At 47.3% G+C, this 15,531-nt stretch overlaps 1 protein-coding gene across 1 annotated transcript in view; it reads left to right on the forward strand.

The window, feature by feature from the left end:
* The window catches only part of PLCB3 (phospholipase C beta 3), a 585,337-nt gene that overhangs the window by 239,131 nt on the left and 330,675 nt on the right, over positions 1–15,531 (forward strand). The gene's annotated exons all lie outside the window — the stretch shown is intronic.

Consider the following 15,531-nt stretch of genomic DNA (forward strand, 5'->3'; position numbering starts at 1 on the left):
GGTACCGAGAACTCCGACTGCTCTTCCGTGGGCTTCTATCCTGACCTGCCGCGTCCTTATCATTGTACAGGGGCGCCATAGCTCTGGCATTGGGCCTCAATTCTGATTCCAGGGAAGCCACGCCCTCTGCTCTTTTATTACCGGGCGCGCACACCACAGCTCTGTCGGTGCACCTCAATCCCGACCTGCCACATCGTCTGCTATTTCAGTTCCGGAGCGAGCTTAGCTCCGGCAGTGTACCTCAATCCCGACCTGCCGCATCCTCTGCTATTTCAGTACCAGGCGTGCACAGCTCTGTCAGTGCACCTCAATCCCGACCTGCCGCATTCTCTGCTATTTCAGTTGCGGAGCGAGCATAGCGCCGGCAGTGTACCTCAATTCTCACATGCCATGCACACTGCTCTTTCAGTAAAGGGGTGCACAGCGCCATATTCTCCTGTTTTTAGGTCCGTGGTGCGCACAACTCGGTCAGTGTAACTCAGTCCTGAACTGTTGACCCTCTGCTATTTCTGTACTGAGGCGCATCCTACCCACCTCAATCCAGACCAATCGCACCCTGGGCTCCTGCAGTCCTGGAACGCCGCAGCTCTGCCAATGTGTCAATGCGGAGCTGCCGCCCCCACCCCCTGCTGTGCAATACAGGGCGCACTCACTTCAGCCAACGTATCTCAGTCGGGACTAGCACAGCATCTGTTACAGCACCACCACACTGTGCCAAAGTACCTCGACCCAGACCTTGCGCAGCCTCTGCTGTTACACGACTGAGGCACACTCCGCTCTTCCGATGCACACCAATCCTGACCCGCCGCAGCGTCCGGTATTACAGTACTGGGACATACTTAGTTCTGGTAGTGCCACTCTGTACAGACCCGTCGGACCCTCGGCTCTCACAAGCACACACTATCTCTTCCCTGTGGCTCCCCATCTTTTTCAGGATGACACCCACACACTGCAGAGTGAGTGTGGGTGCAGAGTGAGTGTGGGTGCAGAGTGAGTGTGGGTGCAGAGTGAGTGTGGGTGCAGAGTGAGTGTGGGTGCAGAGTGAGTGTGGGTGCAGAGTGAGTGTGGGTGCAGAGTGAGTGTGGGTGCAGAGTGAGTGTGGGTGCAGAGTGAGTGTGGGTGCAGAGTGAGTGTGGGTGCAGAGTGAGTGTGGGTGCAGAGTGAGTGTGGGTGCAGAGTGAGTGTGGGTGCAGAGTGAGTGTGGGTGCAGAGTGAGTGTGGGTGCAGAGTGAGTGTGGGTGCAGAGTGAGTGTGGGTGCAGAGTGAGTGTGGGTGCAGAGTGAGTGTGGGTGCAGAGTGAGTGTGGGTGCAGAGTGAGTGTGGGTGCAGAGTGAGTGTGGGTGCAGAGTGAGTGCGGGTGCAGAGTGAGTGCGGGTGCAGAGTGGGTGCGGGTGCAGAGTGGGTGCAGGTGCAGAGTGGGTGCAGGTGCAGAGTGGGTGCAGGTGCAGAGTGGGTGCAGGTGCAGAGTGGGTGCAGGTGCAGAGTGGGTGCAGGTGCAGAGTGAGTGCAGGTGCAGAGTGAGTGCAGAGTGAGTGCAGAGTGAGTGCAGAGTGAGTGCAGAGTGAGTGCAGAGTGAGTGCAGAGTGAGTGCGACTGCAGAGTGAGTGCGACTGCAGAGTGAGTGCGACTGCAGAGTGAGTGCGACTGCAGAGTGAGTGCGACTGCAGAGTGACTGTGACTGCAGTGTGTGAGTGTGCAGGGTGAACAGTGTGAGTATGCAGGGTGAACAGTGTGTGAGTGTGCAGGGTGAACAGTGTGTGAGTGTGCAGGGTGAACAGTGTGTGAGTGTGCAGGGTGAGCAGTGTGTGAGTGTGCAGGGTACAAACACTCGAACTAATTCCACCACACACACATACATAAGACCACACACATAAGACCACACACACCACACACACACCACACACACACCACACACACACCACACACACACCACACACACCCCACACACCCCACACACACACACACCACACACACACCAATCTCTCACCACCACACACTCGCCACCACACACTCGCCACCACACACTCGCCACCACACACTCGCCACCACACACTCGCCACCACACACTCGCCACCAAACACTCGCCACCAAACACTCGCCACCAAACACTCACCACCACACACGCAACCACACACACACGCAACCACACACACACACACCACCAGCCGTCAGTGCACGCTTTCACCGGGCACAAACACCACCAGCCGTCACTGCAGGCTTCCACCAGGCACACAACACCAAACGTCAGTGCACGCTTTCACCAAACACACACACACCATTAGCCATCAGTGCACGCTTTTACCAGGCGCACTCACCACCAGTCGTCAGTGCGCGCTTTCACCCGGCACACACACCACCAGCCGTCTGTGCACGCTTTTACCAGGCACACACACCACCAGCCGTCAGTGTACGCTTCCACCAGGCACACACCACCAGCCATCAGTGAACAATTTCTACAGGCACACACAGCACCAGCCATCAGTGCACACATCAATTGTTAACGCATCCACAATTAACTATTGAAGCAATCGCAGTATGGTGCACTTTACTTTTAAACATATTCATCTAAAGCGCAGCATGCCACCATTGCTACAATTCCAATCCAACCCACATCATTCCACTACACACCACATGCATACACTCCATAACACATGGCTAAAAGACATTGCCATTTACAATGCCATTAGCTCTAACTCAAATAAATCCGAGACCTATTGCATTTCCAATGCTTGTTTTAATTGATGCTTTCTGCCGCCGCACACTGTGCAATCTCAGCCCACAGCAGGAGGTGCGCGCCCTGTTTTCTTTAATAAACACGGCGCCCGCACTTTTTTTTTTTTTAATCTCTCATGCCTGGCTGCCCTTTCCATCTTTAGCATTTATGAGTTTTACAGCCTGATTCATCATTCTCCCGTTTTGCGAGCCCCTAATAGCGATTCATAAGGAATCGCTATTAAGGACTTGCAAAACGGGATTCATGTAGGAATTGCAAAAAAAATTGTGATTCCTACATGTTCCTTATTTGCGATGAATGGGGAGTTATTCCTTATTTGCGATTAGCAATTAGCTAATCGCAAATAAGGATGCGAATTCAAGGGTGCAGGGGTGTCCAAAGGACACCCTGTAGCACCCCTGAAATGTAATCTACATTGGTGTTGCGCACACACATGTCCAAAGGACATGTGTGTGTGTAACATGCAACTTAGAAAAATGCATTTCAATGCATTTTTCTAAGTTTTTGCTATTTACCACGAGGTCTGACCTCTCGGTAAATAGCGGCCCAAAATTGCAATTTCGCAATTTTAAAATGATTCATGAATAGCATTTAAGGAATCTCAAATAGAGATTCCTTAAATGCAATTCTTCGCAAATGTGCGAATTCTTTAATAGCGAATTTTGCATTTGGGATGATGAATCCCAAATGCAAAAATTGCACTCGCAAAAGGCAAGATTCTGAGAATCTTGCCCTTTGCAAGTGCAATTTAGCTTGATGAATCAGGCTGTAAGTAACTGTTTGCACCTTTTGGTATGTACTGGTGATCTTTCAGGGGAATTTTATCCGAGGCTCTTTACACAATGAGTCTTACAGATTGGACGGTTCTCAGAGGATAAAAGCCTGAGTCAGCCCTACAACGGCTGCACTTTTGACTCCAGGCTGTTGAGGGTGTCCGCAGTCGTATCTTGAAACAACCGATCCTTTCCCAAGGCACAATCCTCCTCAAATGTCTATTTTTCAGACAAGAGGAACACATTTCCGCCTTGCAAATATTGGCGCTGGTGACCGAGGCTTGTACTTACGGCTGCGCCGGCGATTCTTCATGGCTGGAAATTTGCAGTGTTTGTTTGCTCGCAGTTTTATGATTCTTCGTGGTGACTTGCTCTGCCTCTCTGATAACACAGCCGGCTCGCGCCTAAATCACCAAGTTTTTTACAGCTTTCCTTATGTTTTTTTTGGAGATGAGAACGCACTTCTACCCTTCACATGCTGAGGTAATTCTCTGCCCATTCCCTCTGGTCCGGCTCCAACGCGCCATCCATCACCCAAGATGAGAAATGGCATTTTCCGGGAGGGTGGTACAAATCACCCACTGAAATAACAGGAACAACCAAAGTTCAGCTCTATGTTCCATACAGTTTTACTAGGCGTTGCTAGTAAAGGCTCGCGAGTGGAATTGTAAGTGGTGAGTTTGTTTTCAAGGGTAACCTCTTGCCTTAATGCCGTTGATTTACTCGCATGTGCCGCGGTACATTCCCCATGGACGTCAATAATGGGCAGCCAGGCCCAGGGGCGTAGCTCCCAGTAGTGCAGCAGGTTCAGTTGCACCGGGGCACAGAGGTCTGAGGTGACCACTGAACCCTGATTATTTCTGTATTTTAAAATTCAAATATTTCACCAAGGTCTTTGAGCCTAAAGCATGTTCTGACTGGCATCTGCATCTCTAGCAGTGCACCTGAAACCATAGTAGACCTTCATTAGTAACTCCCCACATGTGAATCTGCAGGTTTTATAGACCAATTAACCAGGTGGCCCTAGAAAACTCTAAAATAGAGTGGTCTCTGGCTATTGATGTACGAGTGCAATGCCTTCAACCTCACTTTACTGCTCCGGTGGGCTGCGTGTGGGGGGTGGGGGGGATGTGTGGGTGTGTGGTTGGGGGAGGGGTAGCAAATGGGCTGATATTGTCCTCACAAACTGCACTGTTTCCAATTTGAGTTTGCTTCAGAACTTCTACAATCAATCCTCCCCTTTCTTCCTGGATTTCAAGTTCTAGTGCTCTGCCAAGAGAAAAGTAGGGTATGCCTGTGGCTCATAAGCCTTTAGCGTTCCTTGCAGAGCCCTTGGACTAAACCATTTCCCGCTGAAGGGCAATATTTCTCTCCATGTGTTCCCATACCTGGCGCGTCACACAGTTTGGTGCTTACTTTCCCTCCATATTAAAGACAAGCATTTGCAATGCAATAGGTCTTGCATTTACGCAAGTTTAAGCTATTGACATTGTAAATGACAATGCATTTGAAGAACTGTAATAACCCACTTACAGGGTCTCGGCGGCGGGGGAACCACCCAAATCTTCCATACCCTCCATATGTAGTAAAAGGAGACACAGGAGCCTTCGTCTGCAGGAGGAACCCAGATTTATTTCAATATCCCGGGCTATGGAACAGAGTCCAAAGCCAGTCAAAGACAAGACAGCGGAGGCTGCTACTTTACTCTGTAGCTTACAAGCCTTTTATACATTTCTCATACCATTCTTTTGGCTGTCAGTCCATTGTCCAATCAGGGCAGTGTTTGTAGTTGATAGCTTGATCAAGGCGATGCTTGTAGTTGGTGACCTGGTCAAGGCTTGGTACCCAGTGCATTGTCCACTCTATGCTTGTAGTTTGTGACCTGGTCATGGGCTTGGTACATAGAGCATTATCCACTCTGCTTTGATCAGGGCTCTTTCTTTCAGGTCATTGTTCAATTGCCTGATCAAAGCCTGGTCTTTCAAGTCATTTGTTTATGTACCCTGGTTAGAGTCCAGCAGTCAGACCATTGTCTAGATAACCTGATCACTGTGTCAAGGATGTTTTATTAGGCTGGGAGCAGGAGAGGAAAAATTAATCATTCACTCGGGTGATGGCCATGTGGCTTTCTGATGAACTGAAGAGAACAGGGGGTTGGGCGGGTGACAGTTCCTGGGCAGAAATGTAGGCCTGCAAAAATTGATTTTTGTCGTGCTGATAGAATTTTCCTCGTACATCAGGAAAAACGACCAGGTGGGTTCTGTGAAAGTTTGCCACAAGATGGCAATGCAAAAACCAATGGAGTCCTGTTGAAAATGATTGTTGATCGAAAAAGTCTTTTCCTCACATTGTATTTATATTTCAAAAATAAAAACAAATAAAAGGGATTGTCATTTACAATGCCAATAACTCAAACTCGTATAATTGCGAGACCTATTGCATTGCAAATGCTTGTTAACCACACCATAGCTTCTTTCCGCCTCCTTTTTTGGAGTCTCCTCCCCTCTGCTCCCTGTGCTGTTCCTCCCTCGTTTTCTCTCGTCCCCCAAGCATGCCTTTCGCCTTTCTCGGGGGCGTTGTCGTCTCTTTTTGAAACGTGCATTGTCACCATAACTACTTTTCTGCCTCCAGGCTTCATATGGTAAAACAAACACATAACCTTGCTGAGTCCTTCAGAACATTTCACAGGAAAACGTGCTTTACAAAGTTCTACTGCTGTACAAGAATTATATTGGAAAAACATGTCTGTGCCGTGAATCAAACACTACAATGTGTGTGGCGCAGAAAATATACCTTACCAGTATTGGAATTTGGAAAATTGTACTCTGGGAATCCTACAATGGGGGGGGGCGTGTTAAGGTCTGGCAGAGGAGGGGGGCAGGGTTCACACTGGACCGAACTTGAAAAGCAGAGTCTGACAGTCAACTTGTACATTTATTTAAACATCTGATGCAAAGAAATTGGCAACAAGGACATATGACAGTAAGTCTATTCTAGATTACTTAATTGGTCACAGAGAGGACCCATTTTAAAATATTTTGCCGGGTTAAGACACCTGCTGCAGAGATCATTGTGTGCCCAGCAATTTTGAGGGGATTGCAATAGTGGGAAAATAACTCTAATGGTTAACATAGTTCTTGGAGAGTCCCGTTCTTTTCCTAGTCACAGTTGTGACTCATAAAGTAAAATAGAGGGTTAATGTGCCTGCTGCAAAGCACTTTGTGTAACACGCAGATCACAGTTTGTATTTTGTCGATAGGTAAGTGGGCCACTGCTTTTAACTCTGAGCTTGTTTGGTTATTTCCAGTTCACAAGTTGCAAGCCTTCTAAAATAGCACAATGATCTATTTACCGGAATCCAGAAGCTGCATGCAAACTTTAAATCATGGGTTTAGATCCTTATTGGTTTTTTTCTCAACCTGTTGGTATTCTAAGATTGCAAAGAAGGGTTCCTTTTGAATGTAAAGTACTCTTGTTAGCACACACAACCACAATCACTGATTATGTTCTATATCCTTTCTGTTTCTCCTGTCCCTTCACTCTTAACAAATAATGTCTACAAGTATGGATGATGTGTGATTCCTAAACCTTATATCCAGCTGCAGGCGGCGTGGCTCATGTCAGGGGGCCCGTGTGGTGTGGACTGGCGAGGGAGGGGGGCGGGGGGGTCGCGCGGGGAGCAGGGGTTCACGCGGGGAGCAGGGGTTCAATAATAAAAAAAATAAAACCTATCCGGCCCGCGTCTTCATGAATCGGTCTGCTCCTACAGGAATAGGAAGCAGGCAGCAACCCTCTCCTCCCCAGCCAATCACAACGCTCCACCGCCCAGCCAGGGGCTGTAGGGGATTGCATGTTCTCCATGTAGGCTGCTATGCAGCCTGCATGGAGAAGTGCAGAGTGCTCATGACTGGCTTGGGCGGCCCGAGAGGGTCGACCAAACCAGTCATGCGTACTCAGGAGTGGGTAAACCAATGCTGCCTTGCCTAGGCAGCTCCGCCCACCCGCTTGCCCGCCCGCAATGCAGAAAGAAACATAAAATTCTAATAACCAAAGGTTATTACCATTTTATGTTTTGGTTTTCTTGCACTGCGAGAAAACAGTGGGCGATGCTCCTCCGCCTTAGTCGAGAAGCCGCCCCTGCTTTTAACCCTTCTTTCCTTATTTAACATTTCCAATACTTTAATATACACTCTTGTATGATTTTTCGTGCCCCTCTGTGTGATGTAAAATGCTCTGACACCTTACACTGGGGTCAGTAGCACTATAAATTAATTACATTAAAAAAAAAAAGTAGTTGCCCTTAAGATGAATATTTGTGTAATTACTTATGCTGACAGATACATCTTATATTCTTACAGTGTAAGCACATCTCTTGCATAAGGAGTTGAACAAAGTTAAAAGCCTTACTCAAATAGTTTCTCTAAAGTACTTGTGAAGTGATAACAAACTATGCACCTTTGTTTCCTTCCATTGCACTGGCGTCTACGTGTTCGGATCCAGATGGCGCACAGCCAGGATTATACTTGACCAAAAAGGTGACTGATGGCCTTTTTGATTTATTTATTAAAATGTTCAATTAAATAAAATCATGACAGTAAAAAAATAAAAAAAATAGAATTAGAACCCCACCCACCATTTCCACCCCCCCCCCCTTTCCCGGTGCCTCCTGCGAAGAAAAAAAAAAAACAAAATAAAAAACATTCCAACAGTCAATCTTATGTTGCGGGGACCTTTCAGCTTTCTATCCTGGTACTTAATTTTGATACGGCTGGGTTCCAGGCAGAGCACTTGAAGTGGCAAGTAGGCTCTTCTTTGCCCCTTAGTGTTTGAGGGAAGCCATTAGTTGATGCGTTGATCAACTCTAATTTTGAGAGCTTGAGGACAGACCTTTTTTTTTTTGTTCTATAGCACATAGAACTTGTCCAATTTGAAAAACTAATTTTGCCACTCTTGCAAGATGGTATGTTTTTGTTTCCGAGAAGCACCAATCTGATGCCTCCTTGCAAGTTCTGATACCTTGGGCTCTTAGGATGGGACGAAGAAGCCTCTGTCGTTCATTGATGAGTTTCGGACAGCAACACAGTAAGTGGAGCCAAGATTCCCGCTGGTAGTTACATAGGCGACATGAAACGGCTTCATCTGATCGTGCCCATGCTGGACTAAAATCCCAAATTCTGAGGACCGTTAGCCTCATGAACAGAATTTTCTTGCGGGCCTGGGCCCCTTGTGCTTCCGTTAGGTATGGTTGGACTGTCCACAGGATGTAAGATTCGTCCAATGCCTTTGTACAGTTGTTATTTCGGAGTGCAGTTAGATCCTTTTCATAAGAAATGGAGCGGACCTGCAGTCTCATGGTGTTCAACCAGGGCTTATGCGGGATTTCTGTTAGGGGAAGACTGTTTCAATCTATATTTAGTGTCTCTATTGCTTTGTCCAGCTTGGTGTGCCAGGGGGAAACCTCTTTGAAGATTGTTGCCAACTTGATGTTTTAGGGAGTTGTGGGATGCTTTAAGGACTCCGATGTAGAACTTTATTAAGTCTCCCTGGAGGGCCAGTTCCGGTTTGGCAAGCCCTTTCCAGCCGTAATATCGTATTTCTAGCATTACTGGGTGCTTGCAGCACGATCTTGTGGGCTTTGACTTGGGCTGCAGCTATGAGTTTGTCTAGACGTCCTGGAAATGCCAGGTGTCCATAGTTGATGGCTGGAATTAGTTTTGCCCTAAGGACTTTTAGCATGGGTTCGGCTGTGGGGCTGGTCAGGCATTGGCTCAATCGTTTTATTGAAAAAATTACTCTATTGATTTTCGCAGTTAGATGATTTGTGTGAGCTGCCGATGTTGCGCTCTCATTCAGCCAAACTCCGAGGTAGTTGTAGGCGGCGGTGGTCCCAATTTGCTGGTCTCCAATCTTCCAGACCGCTTGTTTTCTGTGCGGGTATCTGCCAAATATCATTATCTTTGTTTTACCTTGATTAACTGTCAGGTGATTTTCCTTGTTGTGCTTCCCCAGCTCTTTAAGGGCTCTTTGGAGACCTACCCTTGTGTGGTCTATCACTACGGTATCATCTGCGTACTGTAGGATTACCAGTCTCGCCTTGCCTAATCTCGGTGGAACTAAACTTGCCTCTTTCAGGGCTGCCCCATGTCTGCTGTATAAAGATTGAATAGAAAGGGGGCCAGGACGCAACCCTGCTTCAGTCCGTTGTCGGTTTCCACTTTTGTCGATAGAGCTGTGGGGCTTATCTTGACTTGTACCCAAGTCTCCTCGTGAAGGGACATGATGGCCGTTAGTAGCTTCGGAGGTGCCACCCAGGATGACAGGGCCTTTTAAATCATGCCTTTGTTTTGTGTCCAACTGATGTTAAAATAAGAAAGCCTCCTTCTACGTGTAGGTCACTGATCCTAGCGGAATGCAGACAATGTGCAAGTGCCACTCAATTATGTCTTGGTGTCAGAAAATGACACCAGGAGAAACGCAGCATGTTTCCCTGGGTTGGCCTGATCCCAGATCCAGGCCAAAGATAGCTGCTGGAACCAAGCCGGCAGGTTCTCCAACTTTCCAGCCCTGTATGTTATCAGAAAACTGGAAATATCTTAGCTTGGCCTTTATTTGTCTAGTCCGTTACTGGCTACTTGAGTGTCGCTTCTTCGAATCATTCATGAGGTGTCATACCAAGTGCAAGACTAGTGGTTTTTATGAGGCATGCTGGGCAAACAATGTGGCTGTGATGTTCTCCTCAGACTGGGACTGGCGGTGACCCTCTAATATTAATCATAAGTTGTATGACTGCTGTGTGGCACTGCATCACGTGCTATATTCTGACCACCCTGTTTAACTAATGCACAGTTCATACTGTTGCCTGTAGGTATTACTCTTGCACCTGCCGTACTTAAAATGGCCAGTAGGTGTCACGGTTATACCTGATTTTCTGACTCCTTGAGCACAGCAGATGTGCTGTGACTAGCCTTGGTGCACACACCACTATGTGGCCGCTAGTGCAACATTCTTAACTTTTAATGTTAGACATGTTTCGCTAGAATGAGGAATTCATATAGAATGTAGCAATCCTAAAATGCAAGGTTAAACTGGAAAAATGTGGTTTACATTGCTTTCTAAACTGTCAGCTGGTGGACTCAATGGAAGAATTAAAAGCCCCAAAACATCTTCATGGTATTCATTCGTCTTTACAACTCAGTTTTTTGATCGACGAGTCATGCATTTCACTAATAATTCTAATAATATAATAATAAATCCTATTTGTAAAGTGCAAACATATCACCCTTATTGGTTTCAAGGCGCTGGAGGCCGTCTGGGAGATTAAGTGAGCTATTGCCCAGAGTCACATGATGCTGAGCTGGCGCCGGCGATCGAACCACGAGCCCCGTGCTCTGGAGTCAGCCGCTATGGCTATCTCTGCTGTACATGGAGTAGCCAGTAGGTGTAATTGTTACACAAGTCACAACTTAAAGGACCACTGAGAGTTTAAATCATCATGCAGCCCCTGCCACCTGCAGAAATAAGGTAATAGGTACGTTTTTCTCCCAGTTTAACCCTACAGCAAGCACTAATCCCCGTTGTGACTGTTTTAGCTTCTCACTTGGGTCTACAATGGTGATCCCTGTGTTACCTTCCTACATAATTCAGGCCACCATGTGTTACAGCTATGTGTGCCAAGGTTTTCATGCTAGAGTTTCAGGTAACTCCAAATCATAGTTTCCATGTTGGAACTTTCAGGTAAGGTTGCATCTGTCTGTTCCAGTTTAAGATCTTGAAGAATCATCCCAGTGTCATTGCATCTATTACTGAGATCCAATGGATTTTGAAACCTGCCTGTTCATAGCAGCAGTACTACAGTGTGTATAGCTCTGCTACCTCTAAGCCTGGAGGATGTGGGTGGAACATCCAGAGCTTAGAACACCATTACTCGCGACATAAATGACATCAATACCTCTTTCAGGATACAATTGTGTTGAAAGTGTATTGATTACACAGGTTGGATTGGCTTCTGGGCTATCCAGGTAACAGTGTTGAGTATCAGTAAACACCCATCTTTAGAAAGCTTCTCCTGTCCTATTGGTAACCAAATTATAACCCTTTATAATGTTATCATTAACAGCTCATTAAATGTGATGGGGTTACCACTCTTCCTTCATCCAGCTCCTGGCAAGACAGAGTGAAACCAACGCAATCCTCCTCAGCTGCTCAGGATTCCAGTTGCCTCTTCAGATCACAACATCTCAGACCCTTCTGCAATGACTTTGATCTGAGGTAATCCCTTTTTTGCCTTGGACAGCCCTTGTAGTTCTACTGTTTGTTTGCAGATTTATATAGTGCGGCTTATCACCTGTGAGGGTATCCAGACGTCCATGGTCACGGAGCGATTAAGTGATTTGCCCAGAATCACAGGATGTTGCCCTGTTATTGAGACTCGAACCGAGTATGCAGCTCTGGCCACTGTGCCACACCCTCGTTTAGTGCTGTAAAGCTTTAGGATCGCCCTTGAACTCCAGCAAGCCTTGGGGATAGCACCCTGCAACAGTAGCGGCCCGTGAGTTTACAGAGTAGCGGGGGGAGATAGAGAACAGGGGGGTCCAAATAAAAAATCCATTAAAACACTTACATGCTTGCCGCATCGCACTCCTTGCTTCTCCAGGCACTAGCTGCAAGATGCACTGTGGCCAATCCTAATGCTGCTTTCATGCTGCTGAAAGCAGCGTCCGGATTGGCTTGAGCGCCAATGATTTGCCCTCCCACACAGACTGGCAACCTGTGCCTGCTCTCTCCAACCAAGCAATGCAGCTGGGGTTGGAGAGAGCTTCACTGCGCATGTGGGTTTGGCCGGCCAAACTCACATGCGCAGTGAATGCAGTGCCCCACACCCCCCTCCAGCCTGTCATCACCCTGGCCCCACCCACAAGCCTCGTCTCTGATAGAAAAATAAAACGATAATAAACAAGAGTTTATCATCTTATTTATTTTTCATTTTTTCGGCTGCTGGCAGGTGTGGCGACGCTTCTCCGCCATAGCTGCTGCCCTGCAAAATAGTTCAGGCTTACCACCGGTGCCAACTTCAGTGCCAGCTCCTTTCTTACCAGGTACATCCAGCCCTCCTCCAAGGCTTCCTGAAGACTGACCATTCCAACTTCGGACTAGATGAACGCCAGCCAATCATGGCTCGAGCCCGGCTTGGACTGAATGTCTGGCTCTGACCTTTTTGTCTCCCTCTTGCACTAAAGGAAAGACTAGATGCATGAAAACTGAGCACATGTGTGTGAGCTGTGTGCCTGCAGCAAGGCTGGGCTGCAGTCTGCATGTGCCACACTTTATAGATGATTAATCACTGTAATTGCCATTATAATTGAGGTGCTAACACTGTAATCTTAGCCGTTTATTACTTCAAGGGAAGGCAGTGGGATTAAAAATGAAAAGAATCCCGTCCTCCCTTACACTTACATTTGTATTTTTTATTTCAAGGAAGGGATTTTGATATTTTATGCATGTTGGATTGAATGAATATGTGGCATCTGTCTTTATCGAACATAATATCCTATTTTATGTCACAATTTAACGAAGAGCGTTACTTCCCAGCTTCACCAAATTGTGTTAAGCCACACAAATCATTTTACTTCACTCTGCCTCATTTTATTTTAACTGGCATGTCGTCATTGGCATTGCGTAGTAATACCCGCGTTGTAATGGCATGCGTGGTTTTAGTATGCGATGTAATGACATACAACCGTATTCAATTCACACAGACAACCCTATATGCCCATGGAGACTAAGTTATGTATCGATTTCCAAACACGCGGCCTCTGATATTGAGAAAAGAGGTTTTTGCTGTTTCATTTTTCCGGTGATTGATGGTCTGTGATGGAACTGACATGTCTAACATACAGGTATGATTTTCTCTGCTTACCTTTGAGCGGCATAATAGTTAATGTCCCAAATGAGCCCCAGGGGGCGCTTGTTTGATTACATATGTCATTTAAATTTAACGTCAGAGCTCATAAATGTGATCGAAATTCAATTCAGGGTCTTATCGATATAAAAACCTCACTTTAGACGGTTTAACCCCTTCCGCGCTAATGACAAAGCCAGCTCGTCATGGGCGTTACCTGCACTACGCGGATGACGAGCTGGCTTTGTCACAAACCGCGTGATTTTGAAAAATCAGCGCACAGCGGGAAAACCCGCTAGCGCGCATGCGGTTAAGGGATAATAATGTTGCTCCAAGTACACCAACAATAATGGGATGCCTATGTACAGTGCACGCGACAAACTGTTGTGTCAAGGATCACTCAAGTTAGGGTGTTGGAGGTAGGGCAACCTCCTATTGTATTGTAATTACATATATATAGCGTTTGCTACCGCTGATGGGGTGTTGAAGTGCTTTTTCGATTGCAAAACGATTACCTTTAACAGAAGTCAACGCAGTGGTGTGATCTAATGCGCTATAGTGAAATGTACACTTTCAAGAAATAACCTATTTCAAATCTTAAAGATTTTTCATCATATGTCTGCTTCTTTGGTGGGTCCTATACATCCCAGATCTTTTGATGACTCGGCTTGTGCGCTGGTTCTTAGCGTGAAGCCAACTAGCTGGCTCCCTCGATCTCAGCTCTTAGTATGAATTTCCAGGGTTCTGCACCCCTACTTCCAAGAAATGTAACCCATCTGGTGCATGGTTCCCACTAAGTTGTCTACTCTGGAAACCAGAGTAATGAGGACAGGTTCCTCCATCAATTTCTGCATAGTGTGCATAATCCTTCTGAGCAGCTCGAAAGCAGCAAACAACTTAGTCACACCCCATTCCTTACACAGGATGCCTGATTTCTGACCTCATCCTGTCACAGTGGCTGGTTAGAGCATCTCTCTTAGATTGTGGTCGGTCTAGTTTACGCAATTTCCTGATCTCGTGGACATTTGGGACTATAATAAGGGATTTACTCTATGCCAGAGGAAAGAATGGCAACCTGCCTTATAAATTCAGGTCTCACCTGATGTAGGTCTGGATCAAACCGTACATTCTTTATAATTCACCTCAACCAGATCTTGCACACGGTAGCATTTGTGATTCATCAATGCTGGAAAAAATACAATATTGCACCGATTGCCAACACCTTTTGACACCTGCCTGATCATAGCGACCGCACTACAGAGTGCAGTTTGCTGTTGGCTTGCCTTCCTCGTTGTTCTGGGGCTAAGCAACCATGTGCCTTTGGTTCACGGGCCATTTCTTCTCTCTTCCATTGATCCGTGCCTTCGGTTCATGGTCCAGTTCTTCTCTCTTCCATTGATCTGTCCTCTGCCTTTCAGAGGGCAGGCCTTTCTGTGTTACCTAGATGTGTTAGCGCCTCGCCACCTGTTTGCTCAGTCACTTGTCCTATATTTGCTTGTGGTTTTTGATAACGGAGCAGGCTTTGAGGTTTGGCGGGCTTGATTTGCATTGAGGAGCGGTCTCCATCGGATGAGCTTGGGTGCAGGGAATGAACACATCTGCTCAGTCCTCTGTTGCCAGGCCTTGGCAAGAGCTGTAACCTCCACGGTGGCCAGTATCGGGCATGGGCTGCTTACCAGGGCCTCCCACTCAGTCCACCAGTATGGCGCCCCGCACCCGTGCCACTCAGCGGTACACCCCTTGCGGATCCAATGGAAAGAAAGGTGTCTCTTTGCAATTGGGCCCTCGGGAGGTGGCCCCCTTCCGAGGGCTGCACAAGGATGGTGCGGCCTAGGGGAAGGGAACGCCAGTGCTTAATTTGTTTAAAAATAATATTAATAAGTGCCATGGCCCTCATCAGCTCGCACCACCCATTGCCCTTCCAGGGAAGCTAATGGCATTAGCAACACCAGGGCCGGACTGGCCGTAGCGGGCACCGGGCATTTCCCCGGTGGGCCGCTAGGTTCGGGGACGATTTTGGGCCCCAGGGGGCCGTTTTTGTTACAGGGCCGTTTTTGCAGCGTCGGCCCCTGTAACAAAATCGGCCGAAACCCGCCCCGGCAAACAACTCGGCCACTCCCAGGGGG

The sequence above is a fragment of the Lissotriton helveticus genome, chromosome 9 (assembly GCF_964261635.1).
Source record: "Lissotriton helveticus chromosome 9, aLisHel1.1, whole genome shotgun sequence".
NCBI lineage: Eukaryota > Metazoa > Chordata > Amphibia > Caudata > Salamandridae > Lissotriton > Lissotriton helveticus.